Source organism: Panthera uncia (assembly GCF_023721935.1).
Source record: "Panthera uncia isolate 11264 chromosome A3 unlocalized genomic scaffold, Puncia_PCG_1.0 HiC_scaffold_11, whole genome shotgun sequence".
In the NCBI taxonomy this organism is placed as follows: domain Eukaryota; kingdom Metazoa; phylum Chordata; class Mammalia; order Carnivora; family Felidae; genus Panthera; species Panthera uncia.
Genome location: NW_026057578.1, coordinates 53,869,139 through 53,885,569, shown reverse-complemented (window position 1 = coordinate 53,885,569; position 16,431 = coordinate 53,869,139). Strand labels below are relative to the sequence as shown.

General features: G+C 46.9%; 1 protein-coding gene across 1 annotated transcript in view; it reads right to left on the bottom strand.

Annotated features, from left to right (window-relative positions):
* The window catches only part of FHL2 (four and a half LIM domains 2), a 65,404-nt gene extending 53,013 nt beyond the window's left edge, over positions 1-12,391 (bottom strand). The window contains exon 1 of the mRNA XM_049651247.1: positions 12,260-12,391. The gene's annotated coding sequence lies outside the window, so the exon portion shown is untranslated. The remainder of the gene's footprint in view (positions 1-12,259) is intronic.
* Positions 12,392-16,431: the final 4,040 nt, after the last annotated feature.

Here is a 16,431-nt window from a genome sequence, read left to right as displayed (position 1 = left end):
GGGCTTAAGGAGGAGGAGGCCAGCAGCCCGCAAGCCTGGTCACTGGATGCTAGGTGTCAGACGAGAGTGTTCACAGCGAGTTCACGGAAAGCGAATGCTTCTGAGCAGCAAGATGAATCCGGTCCTCGTTCCACGGATATGGCACTGTTAAATCAAGGCGTATCTACCACTGGGAAGCACGGCTCTGTGCTGGCCTCATAAATCGCAGTCCCTGCCATCAGGGACTCAACGTGCTAGGATCCAATTTTCCAGATTTGTTTCTTTGATTGAATGGAAAATACATTTCTATTTCCTCACCACACTATTTTTATATTTGGACCAGAGTTCAGTACTCAATCTTCTTGTTCCCCTCGGCCCTCCGCCTCTCCAGGAGTCCTGTAGTTGAGTGAGGGTCGGCCAGAGGACCTGCCCCCGTGCAGAGAGGCAGTGAAGGGCTGTCTTTCCTAGTACGCATGCAGGTCCTCGAACCCCGGGCCGGCCCAGCAGCGATCCAGGCCGCGATGAGGATCGAAAAGGAAAGGCGATAATAAGAAATAGCTGTTTTGGCTTCCTTTCGTGTCATTATTCTCCTACTTGTGACTTGGTTGCCTTCTTACTTTGGATTTTTCAGATGCTCGTGTCCTTGAGGAGGAGAACGGGAGTTTTGTGCACTATCCCTGATTCCTGGCTTTCCCAAGCTGGTGGCCAGATGAGTTTGGGGATGGGTGTCAGGTATGGACCTGTGCACGGGGATTGCCCGGGGCCCAGAGGAGATGGATGGTGGGTGCTTCTCAGATAAGATAAAGCTACGAAGGAAGTAAAACTGTCACAGGAACAATGAGTCACCTACAAGGACAAGCATGGTTTGTTTGTGTGTGTGTGTGTGTGTGTGTGTGTGTGTGTGTTTTAATTTATAGTTTCCTCATGTTTGATTTACTTTTTTTTTTTCATTACCACATTGTAACTCTAGATGAGACATGAAGCGACAGACTGAACCATAAGCCACTTAAAAACATCAGGACTCTTAAAATAAATTTTCTGCCAATTTTTTTTTTTTTGTCCTGCCAGATGTGACTTATCTTTTTTTTTTTTTTTAATGTTTATTTATTTTTGAGACAGAGAGAGACAGAGCATGAACGGGGGAGGGGCAGAGAGAGAGGGAGACACAGAATTGGAAGCAGGCTCCAGGCTCTGAGCCATCAGCCCAGAGCCCGACGCGGGGCTCGAACTCACGGACTGTGAGATCGTGACCTGAGCCGAAGTCGGACGCTTAACCGACTGAGCCACCCAGGTGCCCCTGTGACTTATCTTTGACAACTTAATGACCTAGTAGCCTTGTACAAATATAATTATCTGCATTTTAGAGGAGAAGAGATTGTGGTACAAAGAGAGGAAGTACTCGCTTCAGACCTCAGATGCCTCCACCCCGTTTTTGTAGCTGGAAGGCTGTTTATCTGACACCCTGCCCCCTCTGGTGGAAAGGTGTCTGCTCCCTCGTTGGCAGTGTAATGGTCACACCTTTTAAAAAATTTTTTTTTAATGTTTATTTATTTCTGAGACAGAGAGAGACAGAGCATGAGTGGGGGGAGGGGCAGAGAGAGAGGGAGACACAGAATCCGAAGCAGGCTCCAGGCTCTGAGTTGTCCACACAGAGCCTGACGCGGGGCTCGAACTCACGAACCGCAAGATTATGACCTGAGCTGAAGTTGTTCGCTCAATGACTGAGCCACCCAGGCGCCCCATGACCACACCTTTTTATCCTTGGGGCTGCCTTTTCCTAGTGGACGCAAGGTTTTCCTATCTGCATTTGTCAAAGTGCTCCGAGCTCTTGGCAACAGACTGTTCTTGACTCCCATAAGGAAGAGAAAAGAGAAAACATTTCCAGCTTTCTGAAAGGCAACATGCTTTCTGTCTTGGCCACTTACCATCATCCCCAGCCCCACCCGAAAAGATCACCATTCATTTGGGATGTACAAAAGCAATTGCATCTACGTTACCTTAACCAAGAGACAGAGTTCCATAATTCAAGTCAAAAGTAACTGAAAACAATGAAAAACACATGGTAAAGAATGGAAACAGCATGTCTGTTAAAATACCTTTGCAGTTTGCTTTATCTCTCCTTCCAGACATCCTCCCTAGGGTGGCTCCCTTCTTCTCTCCCCCAGCATCCCCGCGTCCCCCTTTGCCTAGCCAGCAGTCATGAAAAGCAGCCTTTGATGTGGGGGTAACCGCTTAACCACCTACCCCCACCCCTTCTGCCAAATTGCAGGGATCGGCTGGAAGCCCAGCGCTTGCTGCAGAGACCCTGAAACAACGCAGAAGGGGCCAGGGCCTCAGGCTGTGATTTGTTTTACATTTTCTGTGGTACAGAAGGGAGGCGAATTAGGGGGTGCCTGGGTGGCTCAGTCGGTTGAGCATCCCACTTCAGCTCAGGTCATGATCTCGCGGTCTGTGAGTTCGAGCCCAATGTCGGTCTCTGTGCTGACATCTCGGAGCGTGGAGCCTGCTTCTGAGTCTGTGTCTCCTGTCTCTGCCCCTCCCATGCTCATGCTCTGCCTCTCTCTCTCTCTCTCTCTGTCTCTCAGTAATAAATAAACATTAAAAAAAAAAAAAAGAGTGAGTTAGAACACACTGCACAATCAATCTGCGCTTGCACACTTAGACACAGAGAGGGCTCGGGTAACAGATGCTCCAGAAGTGTAGACTTCCTGACCACTAGCCACGTTGTTGTTGTTGTTTTTTTTAAGCTTCTCAGAGATTTCTACTCACATGTCCCTTCCACTCTTTGGTGAAGACACTGGCTTCTGTTGTCATTTTTTTCTTTTTTTTTTTTTTCACAAAACTCCCATTTGTACCAATGATCAGGGAGGAAACCATTTCACTGGTTCTAGCCTCAAGGATCAAGTAGCCATCTGCAGAGGGAAGAAGCGTGTATGAGGAAGCAAGGTGCCCCCGCCACTGTTAGGGTCCAGGAGAAAGGAGAAAGGAAATCTGCAAATTCGGTTACAGCAGTGAATCTCTAACACTTTGACAGCAACCCGCCCTAGGAAGTGCATTTTTAAAGTCACAACCACATCACCTAACCCCACGCGCCGCCCTGAAAAAACACTGTCACGAAATAATTCTTCTCCTTACGATGCAAGATGCATTCTGTTCCTTTTTATTCTTTTTTAAAAAAGTCTGGTCAACATTATGTTATTTTTAGAAATATGCAGGTCTCAATCCGGTACGTAAATGTTATGGCTCACGGTGAAATTATGAAACGGTCCCTTTGTTTGAACAACTCCATTGAGGGCAGGTGCAGGCAAGGGAGAGTTTCTTGTGAACTCATGGTTCCCACATGACCTTGTGGAATGACAGAGGAGAGGAAAAGCACCCGATTTAGGAAAATGTCCTAAAGGGAAATCAAGCTGTGAGTTGGGGTCTGCAGCTCTCAAACGTCAATCATCTCCTGGAGAAAGACACACACGTGATTCTAACTTGGTGGCCTGTATCCTAGCATCTTAAACGAAATCCTGCTTCTGGGTTTCTTATCTTCCTGGTGAAAGTAATAAAAATGTCTGTGGTTTCAGGAAACTTATGAGTATCAAATAACCCCTCTACACCGTCGTTAAGTTTCCAGCAAAGGAACCCCACGCCGCCAGGGGACCTTGCTGCATATGAATGAAGCCTGGGGCTCAGGGACTGCATCTGCCAGTTACACCTGTTGACCTGGCTTACCTATTAAAAGTGCTCTCTTTCCCTTTCGGAGTGCCCCAGTTTGCACCATAAATTCTATGGTCACACTAACATGGATAATTAAGGAAGTACGTCTATAGCACACGAACTATATTATTATTATTGCTTGGTCACAAAAACATATAGACCATGTGTTTATTCACCCTTGCTTTCTAACCTGTGAATACTTTAAGGCAAGTGTTGGAATAATGCAAATAGGTACCCGCTTCTAAAATTCAAGGTCATGGTAGTCATGGAGACAGAAACCTCCTGCAGTCTTTGCCCCAGCTCTGCCTACCTGGAGGCACTGAGCCCTTTTCACTGTGACAGCTCCTGAGCCATCTTCAAGTGGAAGGGGGGAATATGTGTATATTTAGGGACAGCCCTGTGCCACTTGAGGTGAGGTCGGGATGTAGTTCAACTGCCACAGATTTGGGAATCAAGGGCTTGCCGAGCCGTGGCCACCCCATCTTCCCCGAACTGCAGTCCCTTCCCAGCTTCTGCTCTCCCCCCGCAATCCCACTTCTTCTGCATCCACATAAGGCTTCTGCCTTATTTCCTACTCCCTGGTGGAGGAGGGCTCTGTCCAGACCCTGGGAAATTGAAACCATCATGGCCACCAGCCCCATGTGGAGGCCTGCCACCACCTCGTGTGGCTGACACATGGTCTCACTGGCCCAGTCCCTTTGTTCCTGGTGCATCAGACTGCTCCACAGCTTGTTGACTTTCCCAAGGTCCTTGTGGTTGAGACCTGGGCCACCTCCCTGTCCCAGGTCACCTGAATCCCTGGGCTGTGTGTGCCTCACCAGAGCACCCTGAGCTAGATTGCCCCAGCTTGTCCCAGAACCTCTGGGGTGTCAATGGGTTCTTCCTGGTTTGCTGCCTTTCCAAGGGGCATCCTGGCTCCAGCCCACCCTGGACTGCCCGGACCCCTCACTCCCGTGGGGGAGCTTGGACTGTCTCCAAGTAAGGCTTTCGTTTCCTCTTGGCAACCACTTTTATCAAATGTCTGTGGTTTCTTGAGAGTCAGTAGTTATGTTTGAGGATGAGGCAAGACTGGTTATCTTTAAGATAAAATGTCTGTTGGAGTTAACCGTGTTTGGCATCCCCTATTACAGGGGAGCAGGGTGGAAAGGGGCAACACTTTCTGTTTACTGTCATATACAAAGCTCAACTCTGGGATCCAAGCTTTCCATTTTCCCTTTGTTACGGCAAAGGAAAAAAGAGTTACTAAACACCAAAGGGCTTGCTGTGTAATACAGCAGTATAGTGGTCAAGAAATTGGCTAAGACTCAAATCCTAGGTCTTTCTCTTCGCAACTGGTAGGCAGAATAATGGCTTCTCAAAGCCATCCACGTCTTTGTGTCCAGAATTTACGAAGGGATTTTGCAGATGCGATTGTGCAAAAGGTTTTGAGATGAAGAGATTATCCTGGATTATCCAACTGGGCCCCGTGTAATCATAAGGGTCCTTACAAGGGGAAGAGGAAGCAGGAGAGTCAGAATCAAGAGAGACTGAAGATGTTACATTTTTGGCTTTGAAGGTGGAGAAAAGGGCCATGAGGCAAAGTAGGCAGGCAGCCTCTAGAAGCTGGAAGAGGCACAGGCACAGATTCTCCCCCAGAGCCTCCAGAAGGAGCCCAGCCCTGCAGAAACCCTGATTTTAGCCCGCGGAGACCCTGTCAGACTCCTGACCTCCAGAACTGTGAGAGCCTCAATTTGTGTTGCTTTCAGACAATAAACGTAGGGTAATTTGTCACGGCAGCAATAAGAAACGCATACGGCAGCTACGTCTGCTCAGCCAAGGTACCTCCTCGGATTTCTGTCTGTTTCTTCACCTGCACACTGGGATGATAACAGCGCCTGCACCACGTGGCTGTTGTGAAGACAGGAGCCATCATCCCCATTTTACGAAGTGGGGTTCTGGGAAGTTGAAACCTTGCCTGAGCACCTTGTAAGTGTCAGAGCTAAAATCCGAGCACTCTTCAGTGCCGTTTTCCTCCCTTCACAAAACGCAGGTGTACCGGGAGTTTTTTGTGCAAACGAAATATACGAAAATGGGTCATTTGAGCCTCCACCTTTCAACAACACACTTATGTAGCACCTACTGTGCCCCATTTACGGTTGCAGGTGATGGGGATACCTCAGGGAACACAACCAAGACTCTCTGCTTTAATTGGAGCTTACATATTATTATGGGAGAGACAGACGGCAATACACGTGTCCCTTTGTGGGTGTATACGTGTGTGAGATGATAAGAGCTTTGAAAAAAAAAAAGAAAGAAATCGGGGTAAGAAGTAAATCAGGGCAGGGAGCTGGAGAGTGACAGAGAGTGTAATTTCAGATGGTATGTTCAGGGGTGGCGCGTAGATGGTATGTTCAGGGGTGGTGCGTAAATCAGAGCCTGATCGATCCGTGGCACCAGCAAGTGCAAAGGTCAGGGGCAGGGTAACTATCTGGCACAGTTGGGGAAAGGCAGTGTGACTGGAGCATCCTTGACGGAGGGGAATAGGGAGGAGGTGAGGTCAGCTGGATCATGTCATGCTCTGTAGGTTACATAGCATTAGGATCTTATTTTGATTTGGGAAGCCACTGGAGGGTTTATGAGCAGGCGAGAGACACAGTCTGATTTAAGTTGCAATTAAGATAACAAATTTTGAGGGGCACCTGGGTGGCTCAGTTGGTTAAGCGCCCGACTTCGGCTCAGGTCACGATCTGGCAGTCTGTGAGTTTGAGCCCCGAGTCAGGCTCTGTGCTGACAGCTTGGAGCCTGGAGCCTGGAGCCTGCTTTGGATTCTGTGTCTACTTCTCTCTCTGCCCCTCCCCCTGTCTCTCTGTGCTCTGTCTCTCTCGTCAAAAATAAATAAAATATAAAAAAAAATTTAAAAAAAAAGCTAACAAATTTTGAAAAGAGACTTGTGGTTCAGGTGAGCTCATGTTGGCCTCTGGGGCTGCCTTAGCTGTTCCTGCCTGAAGCTGGCAGAGGTTTGAAGAGGTTTCCCAGGAACCGGTGAAGTGTTGTGTATAAAAGTAGAAACAGCCCCAGGTGGGGTTCCAGGATCCTGCCGGAGCGAATTCACAGCCAGACCCGAGGATTGGCTACTGCAGATTCTTAATAATGAAGCCGAAGGATTTATCAATTCTGTCCAAATTTCATTATTTCAGTGATTGTTGAACATGTCACTGTGAGTTTCCAAACCTTCTGACTTAGTGAGAATTCTATTTTAATTAGAAGATCCTCAGTCTGCCATTCTTGCTGCTGTCTGAGAGTATGTTAGACATGGCATTGGGTCGTGAATATTTCTCCCCTCACTTGGATGATTGCCCATGCTGGTTAATTCCAGCGACAACACATTTGCAGCTGCTCATTGGATCTTTGCATTTTCAATTTGCAGGAGTAGACAGAGGGGTGCCTCAAAGGAGTTTGGGCACTTTCAAAACCGCTTGGCTTTCTTTGCATTGCGTACACGTTATTCTGTTTTCTCGGCACCTAACTGATGGGAAAGTCTCGTTGACGTAGGGACCGGAAGGGCATAATCTTTGGTTCATCATTCTGTGTAGTTAGAGGCGGGGTTGTGAAATAAAGAGACTATTCTTTCTCGCTTGCTTTTTTGCTTACTAAATGATGTTTAAAGAGAGCAAAATTGTTGTTGTTTCCTGATAAATTAATTGATTCTGAACAAAGTTGGAGAGATTTTGACGAAGGAACTTCATGTCTAGAATTTATACAGCATCTCCAATCCTCGTTCCCTTCCTTCAACAGCTCCCCCCCCGACACTTACACATACACATACATCACACCACACACTTAAACACTCACTTTAAATTCCATCTAAAGAGGCATTATTATTATGATCATTAATTATGTCTTTGTGCTGTGTATCAAAGATGGAAAAGAAATATCAAACCTCTCTCCAAGCCAGTGTTACAGAAGGGAAACGTACTAGCCAACAAAGAAAACTTCTGGCTCCTTCCTACGCATCTTAACACTTCTTACCCCTGAATTAAACACAATTTAGTCCAGCAAATATTTTTTAGGCAACTGCTGTGTACAAGGCACTGTGCTAGCTTTCAGGAGTATGGCTAAGAAGAGTAACACTCTTCCCATGCTCTTGAGAAGGTGCTGAAAATGAAGGAAGAATGTAAAAAAGAAAAATAAAGGGTAAGTGGAAAGCCCTCACTCATTTTTAAGGCGAGGTTCTTTCTCCATCATGGAGACTTTTCCAGCAATCTCTGGTCGGATTCCTGTCAGCCCTGGCCCCCGTACTGCCTGGGTTCAACTCCCAGCTTCCCCACCTACTGGCTCTGAGCACCTTACTTCTCAGCGCCTGGCTGTCCTCATCTACACACTGGGAAGCCAGGAGGGCTCCTCACAGAGCTGCTGTGCGGATCACACGAGCATGTGGGTGTGTGCGTGCGTCTGTGTGTGTGTGTGTGTGTGTGTGTGTGTGTGTGAGTCACACACGGTGGCTCTCACAACAGTGACCGCAAGACAAACACTCACCCCCAGTCAGCTACTGTCTAACCCAGAGCTTCATTCTGTTTTAAGTTTGGAATTCAAATTGGTCCCAGTTCAGATTCTTTACAGAGAGGAACTTTTTGACTTTGGGGAGCCAGGATACCTCTTCATTTTTAGAAGTCTTTAGGTTTTGGTTTTTAGAAGGGTTCAGAGAGAAGAAAGAGCAAGGATTGTCCCTAAACCATTGTCCCTAAACTACCTCTCTCTGCCAAACACACACACATTTCGCTCATCTTTTACCTGTAGGACCACCCTTCACTCTGTGGGCAAATCCCATTTATTTCCATCTCCATACTGTTCACATTCTTCCCCACCTGTCTCTGCCTTTTATAATTCCTTACTTCCTCTAGGCCCCATACCTCTGTCGGTATAAACTTTACCGCATATGTCCTTCCTGCAGGAATATTGCCCACCATTTCAGCTAGTGCATATGCCTTTCAAACCACACTATTCATTGCATATGACCTTAAGATTGTTCTTTTGTGATTCAAATGCCAACCAGACTACCAACCTTGAAGCCAGACCAGTTTAAACTTGGTTGCACCTTCTGCAGTGGATAGCACTGTTCTAAGTCAGTTTCCTTATCTAAAAACCAGGACTAATATGTTTAACAGACTGAGCCACCCAGGCGCCCCGGGCATACTCTACTCTTGAGCAGTTGCACTGTTGATCATTTTCATTATTATATACATTTTGTCACATTGCTCTTTGTGCCTTTGTATTATCCATTTTGTCTCACTCTGAGGGAAATGAATTAGAGAGAAGTAGAATAATCAACATCACATATTTTGTGTTTTTGTGCTCATGCTAAACCATGGGCTGACATTTTGCAATTAGTCTAGATTTATCAGACAAGACTGAGCCCAGACAGAAAGCACTCTGGTGGCTTTTACTTAACATGAAAATAGTCAGTTCCTCCTGCCTCTTCAGATACCCTTACCAGCTTCATGCTGACTAGGCACTCCCAGGCAGGGAAAGAAGGCTCACTTCCTAAAAACCAAAATGAAATTCTTGCACTTTCCCCTTAAAATCTATACATATCTTCCTTATTAAAATTTTTAAAAAAATTTTTTTAACGTTTATTTATTTTTGAGACAGAGAGAGACAGAGCATGAACGGGGGAGGGTCAGAGAGAGGGAGACACAGAATCTGAAACAGGCTCCAGGCTCTGAGCTGTCAGCACAGAGCCCGACGTGGGGCTCGAACTCACGGACCGCGAGATCATGACTTGAGCCGAAGTCAGCTGCTTAACTGACTGAGCCACCCAGGTGCCCCTTAAAAATTTTTTTAATGTTTATTTTTGAGAGATAGAGAGAAACAGAATGTGAGGGGCAAAGAGGCAGAGAGAGAGGGAGACACAGAATCTGAAGCAGGTTCCAGGCTCTGAGCTGTCAGCACCGAGCCCAAAGCGGGGCTCAAACTCACGAACCACAAGATCAGGGCCTGAACCGAAGTCAGCACTTAACCAACTGAGCCACCTAGGTGCCTCCAGATTATACTTTAAAATTAGTTATATTCTGATAAAAATTGCTTATCTAAAGCTCAGTTTATGTTTTTTTTTACTACCCATCATTATTATTCCCAGCTATTATGGGTATGTTAATATTCTGGCTAAATGAAAGAAGTCACAACATCATGTAAAGATCACCAATTTTCAAAGAATTAAAGTTTGAATACATGGTAAAAGGACATCGATCATAAATTGAACAAAAGGTAGATTAGCAAATAATCTGATCATATATATATATATTTGTTAATTATAATTTCTATTTCCCTGTGTAATTTGTTTTCAGATCCATTTTAAATATATCAATCTGGATAACATAGTGAGAATTTTTTTTCCCTCTTTTGTAAAGCTAGTATTAAATTAATGGCTGGTCTTAAAATCAAGGACCTCTTAGAATCAAGAAATTATTAAGATAAAAATGAATGTGCTAAGACTACACATAAGTTTTCATTTTCTTCTCTCTGCTGGTATTTTCAAGGGTGAGCATGTGCACAGTAAGAAAAAACAAAAGAAAACATAAACACTGTGAATATAATCTCTTCACCTCTTTGTTTAGTGTTGTTAAAAACAAAACAACAGGCCCCAAATGGAGTCACTTATGCTAAACTCCACGTCACCAAACTGAGACTTAAAATTAGTTACAATACCGGCCCCTTCCAAAAATGGAATTGTAGACCAGTCAATCAGGAATCCCTTAAGCAGCAATAGTTAGGTCATCTGCTGGATTGATGCCTACCATTCCCTAAACCAAAGTAGCCTTGCAATAACCAGTCAACTTCCCGCCCCCCCCCCCACCCCCCACGTGTAACTTCCTTGTTCCTGCTCCCTTCTGTCTATAGAAGCCTTCCATTTTGCATAACTCCTCAGAGCTCCTTTTTACCTGCAGGGTGGGATACTGCCCAGTTCATGAATCATTGAATAAAACAATATGATCTTTACAATTTACTCAGATGAATTTTGTTTTTTTGACAGTGGGGAGAGGACAATTTAAACTCAGTTTCTTGGCCACTTATTTTAAATATGAAACCCTTTAGACACCAGTAGATAGTTTGTAGGTCCCTGTGTTAAGGGCTTACCAGATTACAGAGAATATGACGTGGCCTAGCCTCAGGGATCTGGAACCAATGGAGAATTCTGGAAGCATTCAATGGGATGATGAAATTTAATAGTGCAAAATGTGTTCAAAGGCAGGCAAGATTGAGGAATATGTTTAGGGGAAACTGAGCAACTCTTCATGGAAGTTATATATTGAAATATTTTCTTTTTTTTTTTAATTAAAATTTTTTAAAAAATTTATTTATTGAGAGAGAGAGAGACAAAGAGAGAGAGAGAGAGAGAGAGAGAGAGAGAGAATGAGGAAATCCCAAGCAGGCTCTATGCTGTCAGCATAGAGCCTGACTCAGGGCTTGGTCCCACAAACTGTGAGATCATGTCCTTAGCTGAGATCAAGAGTCAGACGCCTAACCAACCCAGGCATCCTAGAAATATTTTCTCAATATTGGAAAAAAGCACCCCAAATGTAATCGTCTGAGTTGGTTGATTAGTTGGCTACGTCATTAAAAACAAAAACTCTTGTCAGATTAGCTAGATCTCAAAATGTAATCGGTTTTCTTACAACACACCTTGTTATAAACTTAGCAGTAAAAAATTCAAATAACATTTCTCAAGAAACAAATAAAACAACAAGAGACCTATACAGAGCAAGTACGTGATAAGACAACATCAGCCAATAACCAAGTGTTAATACTGTTTTTGGACCTCGAAGTCTTTAAAAAAAAAAAAAACTGGTCTGACAATATATTTTTTTTAGATTGGCCCTGGTACGGTGCCTTGCAAAGATTATGACTCTAGGACATTTGTATGTATGATGCCTATCGTCATAATATGTCATTCCATCAGTATTAACATCATTGTGCAACCGGCCCAGCATTACTCAGTCCTGCGCATTTGCTCATATCCTGCTCTAGAAATTAGTAAAATATTAATGTGGTTCCTTTAAGCACACAACAACTATCTGGACTTCTGAGCCATCAGCCATAATAAGTCACCTTGCATAAACATACTTTCCAAGGGTAATCAGACTCGTCAATAATTTGCATCCTCACCCCAGGCCATCCGAAAATTCTGTCAGGGAGAAAAAGCTCCAGGGCACTGTGGTTTTCCCCCTCCAGTGTTTATCTTATAATTGTTTTCTTTTTCTTTTTCCTCTTAAGAAAAAGCTTTCTGTTGTTCCAAACTCAGTGAAATTCCTGATTCTCACTCAGAGAGGGGAAGATGAACAAAGGGTTCTCTCCAAGTTCTTTATATTCCCGGAGGCACCTGCTGTAGAGCTGGGGAGGGCAGGTTCTGTTCTCTCCCCACAGCAGGAGCTGGCTGCTGGTGGGAGCCAGCTGCCGGTGCCACCTGGGTCTGTGCTTGGGGTCCGCAAGTCCACAGTGCCGGAGAGCTCCCTCCAAGGGCACAAAGGCTGCACGGCTGGCATCTAAGCCTGTGCAGACACGGGAAAGGAAGGGTGGCAAGGGAGAGGAGGAAACTTACCTGTCCTGTCTTCTGCCCTCCAGCCTGACCAACGGGGACCACGGCAGCACAGGGCCAACGACTCTGTTGGATTGCCCCAACCGTGTATGCAGCTGCTGGCCAGGTGCCGCCTCTTGTCAGCAGGGCTATAAATAAGGCACTGTCCAGAGCTCAGGAGATAAGAACCCAACCCCTTGCTCCCGCAAGCCTTTTAAGGTATCCAAATTAAAGGAGCCTCAGCCCCCAGATGGGAAGGGGCTGCTGGCTCCCCATTTGGCCTGCCCGCCTCAAGGACATCCCAGGCCCCACATATGTTCCAGCAATTCAAAGAGCAGTGGAAGGGGGAAGCCACAGGGCTGGGAAGGGATCTCACTTTGTCTGACAACCGGCAGAGCCTCTGGGCAGGCTGCCCGAGGCTCCATTGCTGGGAACCCCTCAGATTAGGGGGCTCGCCTGGAGGCACAGAAGGGGAAGGAAACTTCCCCCAGACCACACCGTGCCTCTGTAGGGTGGTGTGGATTTTTATCACTGCCTCTTGGAAGGAGCACACTGACCATCTCCCCTGGCTTCAGGGGCATTCGTTTGGGTGAAAGAGATTCTAGGAAGACCAAGGGATCGGCTTAACACTGGGCATGTGGGAAGCTAGAAGAGGAGTGCATTTACAGAAGCCCTCTCTCCCCAGCCTCCCTGCTCATGCATGGTTGGGAGGGATGCTCGGGCTGCCAATCCCTTTCTTTATAGAGTTATTATAGAGATTTTTAGAACCATAGGCTAGAAGAGGAGAAAGAAGACAGATTGGGGATGCAACAGTTCCTGAGTCACCCCTGAATTTCTTATTTCCACAAGGCGTTTCATCCATGGCGAGGGGTGGGGAGAAGGACAGCCGGGGTCGGCTATTTGCCAACCGCCGTCTGCGTTACCACCGCCGCGGCTCCACGTCTGGGAATTTATCCCGAGGAAAGAATCGTGGATGTGGATGGAGATACAGCTGCAGGGACATTTCTTGCAGCTCTTTGAATAACTGGGGAAAGTTGGAAAGAGCCAAAATGACTAACAACAGAGACTTAAGGTTAAACGAGGAATAGTATAGCTATAAGGGGAACCCTGCAACCTTTAGAAATGTCATAGAAGAGTACTTAATAGCATAGCAACAATATTATGACATACTGGTAGTAAAAAATGCAGGTCACTTTAAGGGAAGGTTGTTGGGTGTATGTGCAAAAAGTTGCTCCACACGCATACTCTGGAAGGAACGTGCGCCTAATGTGACAATGTGGCTATGGCTGGATGATGGGATTACGGCTGATGTCGTTTTCTTCTTTGGCTTACACGTCATCTCTAAATTGCTCGCGATGATCTTGTGTTACTTTTATCACAGGAACATTAATTTCGTTTGAAACCCAAGTTTCTGAAAATCAGAAAAGAGCTTTTTGTGTTTCTGCATTAATGGACCCGACTTGATTTTAGGATTACAGAATTCCTTGGGGTCTCCCCAGTATTTGGAAAAACCTGTGTGGGGGTCAGTGGCTTTTTTTTCAATACCGATACGAACAATATGATGTAGAACGCCAATAGAGTCCCTGAGTGCCCCTGTCAGGGCGAAGGTGAGTCAAGAAGAGAGAGAGGAGAAAACAACCACAGCCACACAAAAGAAAGTAAAATATGCACAAAGAGAAAGAGGAATCTGAAAATAAGAAAGCTTATGTAATAGGGGTGATAGAAAACACCCATCTGCCCTTTATCTGACCTAACCTGTCTCCATCTATGCTCTGACTGGGACATAATAAAGGCTCTCTGTGCCTTTTATTCAAAGAATGTGTCCTCCTCAAGGCATTTGAGGGGGGATTGTTGGGATGGAGGCTCATTGTTGGGATGAGCGCTGGCTGTTGTATATGAGCCAATTTGACAATAAATTATATTTAAAAAAAAAAAAAAGAACATGCATGTCCTGAAGACGCCTTCCTTTTTGATTGTATTGGATTTAAGGAATGACCTCCACCTTGACTGTGTATGTCAGTGACATGTGCCACTGATACGTGTAATTGGAAGAGGGGCTCCCCTCCCCCTGGGCTCCCAGGGCTGGAGGTACAGCAGGGCCCTAACACTGTAATGTCCGCTCCCCTGGCTGCAGGCACTAGACTGGGGTCCCTCTATGGATAGGACCTGGTCTACAGCCCATAGTGGGTGGTGTCAAAGCTTTTGCGTCGCGTTGCTGTTACAGGAATAGGCTCTCTCTCAGACACCACCGAGTGACAGAGCCTGGAATCTGAAGCTGAGCAACGCTCAGGACTGTTCTTTGGAACTTGGGGTGCCAAAGATCTTCTTGGATGGCCCCGTCTGTGTTAGCTCTAACCACCTTCCTCAGGTTTCAGCCGGCTTACTCACGGGCATGTGCCCTGCAGATATCTGATGAGAAGGGAGACTCTGGCCTCAGGTCAGGCCCTGCGGGTCGGGGCACAGTGTCCCTCCACAAGGGAAGAGATTAGTGCAGGGGAGGGTGAAGGGGGCTCCTCTTGGAGGAAGTTGGGCTGAAGCCAGGCACTGGAGCCTTTGTGGCAGGCAGCCTATCAGGGCTGCTGTACGGGCTCACCAGCCTGTGGGGCTCTGGCCTGAACTCCAGGAACAGCTGTTGGAAGCATCCCGGTGTGCCGTTCTCCCTCCTCCATGCTGACTCATTCCCGCCCCTTCACAGGGGCATACTGCATGCACACAGTCTTGGGGTGGGTGGCACCTGACACATTGTGCCTGCTGACAGTCACCCCGGAGCGGACATATGTGGGAGGGAACAGCATCTGCTTTCGGGGGCTGCGTCCCAGGATCTGAGTGGTGGTCAGGGACAATCGGATGTGGATGTGGCTCTTGCTTCTCTTCCACAATAATGACAGAAAAGGCTGACAGGTGTTTCTTGGTCCCATTTCCTAAATCCCAGAGACCAAAGCCAAAGGACATATAGGTCTGGAACAAACACTGAAAAAATTTATTTTTAGTATTATTTATTTTTGAGAGAGAGGCGGAGTGCGAGCAGGGGAGGGACAGAGACAGAGGGAGACACAGAATCCGAAGCCGGCTCGGATGACGCCGCGGGGCTCGAACCCTTAAGCCATGAGGTCATGACCGGAGCTGAAGTCGGATGCTTAACCGACTGAGCCACCCAGGCGCCCCTGGAACAAACATTTTGATTTGATCCAGCAAATATACCTTGAGTCGCCGCCCAGGAACCAGAAACTGGTAGGCGCAGGATGATAGGAAGATAGAGACCCCTCCAGAAGACATACGAGCCCTAGAAGTGTGCTCCTGGCCACCAGCCTGCTTGAGGGCACCCACCACTGCCAGCATCTCTGCTCCCGGGGCCCATGCTCACAGGGCCTTTGCCCGTGGGGCTCATGAAATCTCACTCACCCATCAGGACTCTTCACTTTTTGTGAAATAAATATTCACTGAGAACGTTCCATGTTCCAAGCACTTGGCTAGATCTGGGAGCCTCAACTCTGAACACATAGAAGACCCTTACCTCGAGGAGCTTAGAGTGTCTATCAGCGGTTGTACTCACACAGCCCGTGAGCCTGAGCCTCTCACCTTAAACCCGGAGCATCTTTCTCTCGTGGTCACTGTAGATGCCATTGACTGTTGCTGCCCCATACTCACCCCTGTCACCAATGCTCCTTGCTGTGGTTGGGTTGGGCAGTCTTAACCTTTCCGTGAAGCTGTTTCTGCTGCTTCTGGAAGCTACCAGAGCTGAGTTTTATGAGTGGGATAGGATGCCTCCCTCAGCCACCTGAGTGGGGCACTAGGCCCTCTGCTGTGGATCCGGGAGCCAGAAGCCTGTGCCTTTCATCCGTCTCCAGGGCCAGGGTGGCCTCCTAGCCTGCTTGCTGCCGGGACGGCCTTTTCCTCCTCACCCTCCCTGAGATGGGAAGGCCCAGGGAGCATATGCCCCTGACCCTAGCTGGAAGGAACTCGTCTCCTTCACCCCACACAGATTTTTCCCCTGTTGGATTAGTAGATTCTGTGGCAGAAGAAGATGAGCTAGTCAAGGAGCCAGAGAATGAGGAGCCGATCAGGAGAGGAAGCACTTAGGGCGGAGGCCAGAAGCCTGGAGGGGACGGACGGTCTCAGGAAGGAGGGCCTAGACCAGCGTCACCTCTTGTAGGCTGGGAAGAGCCAGGGTGAAGCAGAGTACTGTTCTTCTATAT